This window comes from Mustela erminea, chromosome 17 (genome assembly GCF_009829155.1).
Source record: "Mustela erminea isolate mMusErm1 chromosome 17, mMusErm1.Pri, whole genome shotgun sequence".
NCBI lineage: Eukaryota > Metazoa > Chordata > Mammalia > Carnivora > Mustelidae > Mustela > Mustela erminea.
The window spans coordinates 29,771,991-29,781,090 of record NC_045630.1 but is presented as its reverse complement, the minus strand read 5'-3'; the positions used below and the strand labels follow the sequence as shown (position 1 = coordinate 29,781,090).

The 9,100-nt window shown below is 55.7% G+C and overlaps 1 long non-coding RNA gene across 7 annotated transcripts; it reads right to left on the bottom strand.

Annotated features, from left to right (window-relative positions):
• Window positions 1-268: 268 nt before the first annotated feature.
• Window positions 269-9,021, bottom strand: LOC116576647. 7 transcript variants are annotated; one of them, XR_004280239.1, is made up of 8 exons: window positions 7,558-9,021; window positions 6,313-6,488; window positions 4,472-4,610; window positions 3,009-3,594; window positions 2,447-2,560; window positions 1,775-2,078; window positions 1,535-1,682; window positions 269-516 (listed from the first exon to the last, which is right to left on the bottom strand). It is a non-coding gene; the product is annotated as an uncharacterized LOC116576647 (long non-coding RNA). The 7 variants fall into 7 exon arrangements; XR_004280234.1 differs by lacking the exon at window positions 7,558-9,021 and having other exon boundaries at window positions 3,009-3,099; window positions 3,245-3,594; window positions 6,313-7,431; XR_004280236.1 differs by lacking the exon at window positions 7,558-9,021 and having other exon boundaries at window positions 2,341-2,560; window positions 6,313-7,431.
• Between the last annotated feature and the right edge of the window lie 79 nt (window positions 9,022-9,100).

Below are 9,100 nucleotides of genomic sequence, written 5' to 3'. Positions count from 1 at the left end.
AGCTGGAAATGGGACGTGCAGCTTCTATGCTGACGAGCTGAGGTGTAATCAAACGGGGAGGCCTTCCCAGAAGGTCCTGGTGAATCAGCTGCTCAGGCTGGGACAAATCCAGAACATGCTCCCACAAAGGGCAGCAAGTTGCACACTGAGATCTAATATGAGCCATCTGGTCCGGAGGGACAGGGGCCTGGAAACCACCCCAAGAGCAAACTTCTCTGGGGGAAATGATGAGGCAGCTCTGCCCGGAGACAGAACCCTTCACTCAAGCCCTTGGGGAAATCCCGCTACAAAGGACCCCGCAGATTCGAAGCCCTAAGCTGTCTGGTCCCAGGCTTGGCCAGGACATGGGTGAGCAGGGCTTGGGGGGTGGGAGGGGGATACGGAGGAACTGGTCACACCAGACACATGTGCCAGGCAAGATGGGACAGGATGGCGGGCCCTGATGGGGACGGCTCAGCCTTGGTCCTGGAGAACTTTCTTCTGTGTGTTCCCCTCTCATCCACAGTCCCTGCTGCCCTGTAAGGAAGCAGAAAGCCAACCGATTACCAGGTCTAATTATCTCCCTTCTGCCTCCTTCTGGCAGCCGTCACCAAGGTTCTTGCCAAAACTTTGCTTCACCAACACCCTTGATCCGAAAGTTTCCAAGTCGGCGAGACAAGGCTCCGCAGGCTCAGGCCAGCTGCAAGATTTCCCTGACGTGGGAGAGGCCACAGGGGCTCGTTTCTGTCCCTCGAGCACCTTGGCCCCTGCATCCAGCCCCAGGAGAGGTGAAGGCGCTGGCCCCCTGGAACTGCAGGGGGCGGGGGATGACACAGCAGTGATGATGGTCAGGAAGGGAGGAGGCATTCAGAGGCCTGTTTCTGCTTGCAGCGGTCAGGGCCTGCCGAGGGCTGCACCCAGGTCTCGGGGCGCCAGACGGCTGGGAGATGGGCCAGTGTTCTCCAGAGGACATTGTGAAGCTCTCTGGGTGCTGTACCATGGCATGGCCACATTTCCTTGCCCTTCCAAAGCAGCTGTCCCACCTCTGCCCTGTCAGTCTCTTCCTGCCCAGCTCAGGTGACCGCTCACCCCTGAAGGAGGCCCCGCACCCTGCTCCAAGTTGCCCTCCAAATGGCCTGACAGCGGGGGTCAAGCCTCCAACCCCAGCGGCATTGGGGGCCATGTGGTGGCAGGTGAGAGCAGGGAGTGAGGGAGAAGGTGGCCATCACCTTAGCCCCCAACCCTGCAGCTCAGGGGACCTGGACCCAGTGCTCATCACAGGGCACTTCTGAAACCAGAGAAGCAGCAGGAGTGACTTGGGGCCACTGCTCAGAGAGCAGCAGGTACTGCGTGCTCGGCTACAGAGGGCTCTGTGGACCTGTTCTGTGCAGGCCCTGCGTGGAGGGACAGAGGCCCACCAGCAGCCTGGGAGGCCCGCCATCAAACCCCAATGGGAGGAGGGAGTCTACACCTGGGACATGCTGGTGATTCGTCCCTGGAAGAAAGGTCTAGAAGCCAAGACGGACATGTTTCCCAGCCCTGACCCCCTGCGTACTAAAACTTAGCCATGCCGTGTCGACACATGGGCCTGAGAGGTCTCTGGGGACACAGAAATCTTCCTACTAACTGTGGTGGGTGGTAGTTCCTCCAGAGATCATCACGCTGGTCATGAAGGTCAGCACCTGCTGCCCAACCCCTGCATCCTGGAGAGAGCACAAAGGCCAGCAAAGGAGCCTGAGCAACCGGATACCCCCCGCCTTGCACCTGATCACAAGCAGGAACATTCTACACTCACCTTTGCACACTTCATCCCTTTCCTCTTTGGCGGGGATTGGAAGGAAGGCTGGGTGGGTTGGGAACGGGGGAGAGTGTGCCCGAGTGAGAGCAGGGAGCTGAGGGACACGGCTCCCAGATCTGCACCAGGAAGGGAACAGGACAGGCACAACTTCTCCTGGGCCTGAGCTTATCTTCTCAGTCTGTCCCTCTGGAGCTCTGCCCCCGGGGGGCGGGGGCGGGGGGATGTCTCTTTCGTCCCCCTCACTGTGGTAAAGGCTTCGGTTATCAGTGCCCTGCATCCTGCAGCCCCATGCGAAGATCCTCTAAAACAAGACACAGTCAAGAAGGGGTGAAATGGGACAGGAGTATGTTGCCCGCCGTGACGCCAGTGGTCACTACCCACTTCAGCACACTCTCTCCCAAGTGGCCATTCTGGGTGACTCTGCTGCTAAGCTCACTAAACTCCAGGTACCCTGACCTCCCCCTGGGGAAGGGCTGCACTTGCTCCCCGACAGCTCATCTCTGTGCCTTTGCTCACACCCTCTACATCCAAAAGCCTGGCCCTTCCATCTATCATCATCTGACCTTTGTCCTTGAACTCCAGCACCCCTGTCAGCTTTTTCAGAATCCCAGCTGCAGTGAACTGAGGCCTTGCCTGCTCAGCATGATTGTGTGACTGGATTATACACACCCCTCATTAGAGCCAGCCCTGAGTCCAGACGCTGCCTTTTCCAGGCTCATTCCTCACAAAACGGCAGTGAGTAGCAGTAGGCGCTCAAGAGTGTGGACTGACGGGACGGAAGGACTGAGGACAGACAGACGCAACAGCTGGGATCAGTCAGGAGGCCGCGGCCACCATTTCCCGGGCCACCCAGACAGTCTCCGAGGCACAGCTCGCTGCCGAGTGGAGATGTCATCTGATTTATTAATTAATGCAAACACAGTTCATCCAAATGCTCCAGGGCATGGTTAGGCAAAAAAACAAAAAAAAAAACAAAAAAAAAAACCCAGAACATTTTTAAAATGATAAAAATAACATTTACCAGCCTAGAAATAACTCCCCGTCCTTTCTTTCCAGCGCTGGTCCCCCTCCTGGCCTCTGGGGGGGCCCCTCCACCCCCACCAGCTGGTCGTCCCCTTTATCCACCGCCCTTCTTTGGTGATTAACAAACTCCTGCCAGTGCTTGCTAACTGGGTTAACGTGGTGGCTCTCCCGGCAGCCCAGCCCACCACACTGGCCACTTTCCCAATACCTGCCTCTCATCTGTTCCAGGCTCCCGAATTTGCAACAACAACCTCCATTGTCCCCCACATCTGGGACTTCGGGGTTTCAAGTGAATCTCCCTAAGGCAGAGAACAGAAGATGCTGCTATTTCTGTTTGTCTCACGGACAATGGGGCCATTCTCTGGGCCTTGGGCAGTGCAGGGGAACCTGAGCAGTGATGGGACTCGGGCCAGCAAGGGGAGCACACAGGGCTAAAATTCTGACCTTTTCTTCCCAGCTACTTGGGTTTGCATTTCATTCCAGTCAATTTCAGATGCTACTGACCAGCCAGGATCCTGGAGATCTTGAGGACCCGCCTTTGGCCTCCACCTCTAGAGCAGCCAGCAGAGGGCCTGGGCAGGTCTGACCCCGCCTGACCCAGCTTCCCCCAGAGAATTTAACATTGAGGGTGGTCTTCCCCAACCCCAGGGCTCAGTCAGTCATTGCCTTTCAACACCCAGGGTTGGGGGGAAGGCTTTTCTACCCTGTTGTTTTGTGAGATGTTTTCATTCTGCTTGGCTGGCTGCTCTTGATCTCAGGGTAGCAAGTTCAAGCCCCACCGTTGGGCGTGGAGCCTACTTAGAGAGAGAAAGAGATCATTACCTACCCAATGGAAGGGCAGTGTCAGCGTTCTTGGACTGGGATGCACCTGGGACACCCAGAGCTGACCCGGGGGCCCGTTAACCCTTAACTGTAACTGGGTTACAGATCTCACACTATCTGTAGTCTTGGAGCCCCTTCAGCCTGGCTCCTGGGAAGGAGTTTCATCCCTTAGAGAACCTCTCTACCTTTGCCACTCCCAGCCTGCAGGTCATCCTGCTGTCCCCGGGCCGCTCCCAGGACTTCGGACTACAGGCTCAGAGAGTGCAGAAGGTGGGCCCCTGGGGCCGCCCCGGGCTCCTCCCACGGACACTCCCGGGGAGTCTTGGCATTTTATACAGTCACACCTTCTATTGTTCTGTCCCGACCTCTGAGCCCTGGCCCCACCCACCCCGGAGGGAGGGAGCGCCTAGACCTGCCCAGCTCCACAGGGCGCCTCTTGGTCCCCACTGCAGGGCCTCCAGGAAAGCCTTCAGCTCTCACGACTCGCCCACTCGCCCCATCCCTTCCCCTTTGCTCTCACACTCAGCTCTGGGCTCACTGCAGCACTGGAGAGGTGCTCCTTGTCCTTAACAGATTCAGCTGGGGTTGGAAGTTCCTGGCGAGCACTTCCGTGCCTGGGTTGTCTCCCCAAAGGAAGTGTCGATTGAGCAACAGGCACCGAGAGGCACCCGCCACTCCCCCGCAATGCTGGGAGTCCGGCTGGCTCCCCGAGGGTGGGAGGGCCCTTCCTGCAGGGACGTCTCCCGTGACTGTCTGAACACCACTGCCCCCCACTGGACACTGAGGGATGCGGCCGCCCTCGGGGCTCCTTCCTTCCTGGTTCTGTCCCCGGCTCCCAGCCTAACCCACTTCTCCGTTTCTCAGCAGCATCCTCTCCCCTGATCGGTTTCTCGCCCAGATGTGTTGCTGAGACTTCCCGTCCCCCAAGAAGGTACGAGTGAACAAGGCTGCTTGAGTCCTGGCACACTGCAGGTCCCGTGAATACTGCCTGAAAACCAAGGCGACCCCAAGTCACCGGCAAGCCAACCACACCATAGCCTGTTACTGAGATGATCAACACTTTTCCTTTGGGGAAAGATCAAGGGAAGGGAAAGCCCTCACATGCACCATAGGCCAGACTGCTCTCTCCTTCCCCATGACACTTCCTCTCTTCGATTACGGGGACTCCTTAATTTGCCTTACTATTTCCGCCCTGACCCCGTTAGCTTGTTAAGTACTTTGTCCAGACCAATGACGGACTCATCTGTAAAGCACAGGTCCTCAACTCCAGGTAACAGGAGAGGAGTGGCTTAATTTGCCAATAGCGACGGTAAAATAAACAAAAAAGAAGGTATCACACATATGGCCTATCCATTGCTTCGGTTTGCCAAGAAGTTAGGCTCATCTCCACAGATGGAACTGGGGTTAGCCCAGGGCCTGGCAGGCATTTAGTCACAGGAATCAGGCTTAGGGAGGAAGGTGACACTCAACAGAAATCTGGGAGTGGCACAGCATGGCCCAGGGATGAACTGGGGGTTGGGAGGTGAGCTTGAAGTCTAGCTCCTCAGGACCGCTGCTGGAGGAGCTGGGGAGCTCTTGGGGCCAGAACAGAGCCAGAGCAGTAAAGCCACATGGGGAGAGGGAGGACAAGGGAGAATAAGGTCAGACAAGCTAGGGCCCTGTTTTCAGGACGATGGGGTGGCCGGTGGCCTCAAGGTGAGTAATATAGTAAGTAACGTAGTCACTGCTGGTGAGTAATGTAGTCAAGAAAGGCTTGAGAGTCTGCAGGAGGGGTGACATGAAGGGAGATGGGGACCATCTCGGGCTGCCAGGGGGCCAAGCTCTGCTGCCAACGGGATCGATGGGGGATGGGGGGACCCCCCTCCCAGGACAGGAGAGCAACTGGGGAAGCAACCAGAAGCAGGCCAAAGGATAAAGGCTTTTGGTTTTGACCTTGCACCGAGCTTGGCCCCACCAACCCAGCTCCCCTACTTCACCAGTTGCAATTTCTAAAAACCAAAACGAATCATATCAACTTCCTGTTGTGAATAACACATCCGCTGGCCTGCCACTTGACGGCCAATGAGGAGCAAAGTTCTGTGCCAATCTGGAGGGTATAATTTATTCTCCGATTTTTCTCTTAAAAGATTTTATTTTTTAAGTCCTCTCTGCACCCAAACCCTAGATCTAGAGTCGCAAGCTCGATGGACTAAGCCGGCCAGGCGCCCCTCAGACTCAGTGTCTTTGTCACCTAGAAGGGAGGGTTGCACAGATCCATGACCCCTTGTCCAAAATCCTTGGCGGCCATGTGTTTTGGGGACGTCACAGCTTGCTGGAGTCCACAAAGGGAGGACGGCCATGTGGTACCCTGAGCTCCAGCCTGTCTTCAAACACACCAGGAGGGACAGAGACTCCACCATCCAATAGGTCGGGTCGTCTTCTACCAACGCAGTTACTAAGATACTTCGGTTTTTGTGAGCTTCTCCGATGTTCAGAATTGTGCTAAGGGTTTGAGAACCACCCTCTCGGGATCGTTCAAACGCCTAAACAAGACACGTGTGTGTGAAAAGGAGGCCAAGTGCAATGTAGAAAGGGTGCTCTCAGGGAACCTTTCTGAAGCCATTCCTCTACAGCTGGAAAAATAACCTGCTTTAGAGAATGCATGGAGCATAGCGAGGGACGCTGGAATGTTCCAGCACAGGTCCCCTAACCTCTTGCTCATCCTGGGCTGTCTGTCTTCAGGCACCAGAGCTGGGCTGAGCAGAAGGGTGCAGGAACCCCCTCACCACGATAATCCCTGCTCGTGAAGCCATGGTCTCTAGGATACAGGGTCGAGGTCAGCCTTGCTCTTGCCCCGGAGAGGCATGTGACATAGGAATGTTCCTCACTAGGACAGAAGGCAAAGATGGCACTGTCTCATGTCCTACAGGCAAAAACCCTTCCTCCCAGAGGGTCTTTGGTCCACACTCTGCCCTCCGTCCCCTCACTGCTGTCCTGCGTGGCTCCTCCACCCCATTCTCAGTACCTGGGCCCCTTGCTCCCAGTCCTCTTCTTCACCCTATCCTCTGCCTGACTCATAGACGACGTTGACAACGAGCAGACAAAGTCAGCCTCCCCAGGAGCTACCGCTCCTCTCAAATCAGCTCTTCTTTCCTGGTTTATAAGCCTCAGATGCCCTCGACACCTGCTCCCTTCACCTCTCTCTTTTGACCCAATTCAAGACCCACCCACTTAGCCCAGCTCCTGTGATGTAACCCTTCCCACGCTGATGTATCCCTTCCCATGCCAGTACCTTCAACATTTCTATTCCCTTGTCCTTCTGCCGCATCCACCCTACAAATCCCTACTACCTGTCTTTCGCACTGCAAGACCCAGGCTTCGGGATGGTGCTGGACATGGACCCCAAAACACACAGATCAGGGCTCTTCCAGGAGTAGGATCTCCAACTTCAACTGGGCCTTTGGCTCTGTTTGACATGCTATCTGAGTTTCCGGTCTGCTTCTTTCCATCATTTCTCACTCCGGTTTTTCCACATCCTCTCCTCAAAGCTCCGAATCCCTGTTTGCCCTCCTACAGACATCTTCACCTCCACATCACTCCCCTTTTCCTCCTTCCCCACCACCTCCAAGGCAGCCAGGAACCTCCTCCCAGCTCTGCCTTTGGTCGTCCCCTTTATGTTCTCCCTGAGATCTTGCTTTCCTCTTCCTTCTAGTTTTAATCCCTCCAGCTCTTATGATTCCTTCTCTGAAAGTTACCAACAGGCACAAACTCTTTCCATCTTAAAAAATAACTCTCTTTCGGGGCGCCTGGGTGGCTCAGTCGGGTAAGCATCTAACTTTTGATCTCAGTTCAGGTCTCAACCTCAGGCTTGTGAGTTCAAGCCCCTTGCTGGGCTCTACACTGGGCAGGGAGCCTACAGGAAAAAAAAAAAAAGAAAAAGAATACTCATGCTTCACCATTGTCTTCAGGCCGTGTTCTGATCTCTTCTGTTTCTGACTGAGCTCTATCAAGAAGAGTATAAAGTAACTGGCTCTGCTTTTCTGCCCCTCCTGCTTCTTTTCGTCAGTTCTACCCAGATCCCAGTCCAACTGTGGGGCTCTTCTGGCCCAGGTCACCAACGACCACAATCTACCGACTCCTTTCAGTTCTTTGTAATTGTGTACCCATCTCTCTGCCCCCTGAGATCACTGACGGTTCCTCCTTGGAACCTGCTCCTCCCCTCTCATCACAGACCCTCCTGCCCTCCTTTTATCCCTCTGATAACTTCTGTCTGCCTCTCTCTCACCCTTGTTCGTGTGGCTGTTCCCAGGGCCTGTGTTAGTCTCCTCCTCCCTGGAGGAAGGCTCCGCGATGCCCTCCCTATCCGCTGATGACTCCTATGTCTGACCTCTGTTGGAGTTTCCCATAGAGACAGAGGGCTCCACCCGCACGGTCTTCCCCAGCTTCCCTCGAGGCTGTTCCCTTTTCTTTGCCCTGTGCCCCCATGAGTGGCACCACAACTGCTACCAGGCTTGGGCATCCCTCCGCTCTCTCCTGCATACCCCACCGGACTCACCAGTTCCATCCCTAATCTGTAAGCTCCTCTCCAGCCCCAGGTGAGTGCCCTAACTCAGATCCAAGATTCCTATACCTGTAACTAGGCACCAGCACACTAAGGGGCCTCCCCTACCTTTGGATTTGCCCTATTTTCCTTCAGTCCGATAAAAGGCAGTGGACAGAACTCTAGAGTTGCAGAAAGCAACTCTAGATGGCTGATCATCCAGGGTCAGGGGTGGGCGGGAGGCGGGGGTTAAATATAAAGTAGCATAAGGGAACTTTTTGGCATTGGGCATACTGGTATGTGACTGCTGGGTGTACACACATGCCTGTCAAAATGCATCAGGCTGTACGTTTAAAACCAGTGTGTTTGATTGTATGTAAAATATACTTAAATAAAGGTGATTAAAGCCAGATACCCTTCCATGTCACCGCAGTGCCTGGAGAGCCAAGTTAAAATTTCTGACCCCTGCACAGGTAATTATGGGACCTCTTCCCCTTCCCCTAAACACCAGCCCACTGCGTACCCCTGAGACCTGGAAGGGGCCTCTCCGTCCCCGCCCTTCCGCGGAACATCCGCTGCTATCCTCGACACTAGGCTTGAGCCTCCGGACGCAAAGGCTTCCCATGGGGTCTCGCGAACAGACATAAATGCCCATCGCACACACTTTCCGGTGGCGTCCTGGCGTTTCTGTCCCCTCCGCCCCGCTTTGGTAGGCTGCGGGCGTGTCAGCCGGCTCCAGGGTTGCGTCTCCAGCACCTCCCATCCAGCCGCTGCGTCCTGGGACTCTCTGGAAGGACCCCCGGGACAACACCGTCGACTCGCTCCTCCAGACCTGAAGGGGGCACTGTGGCAGTGTCGCACCTGTCTCCCTCCTCTTGACTTCTCCCTGCGCGCTCCCAGAGCGGCTCGCTCGGGGCTCCGCCCCTCCTTGTAGCATCTCTCCTTCCCATTGGGCGAGG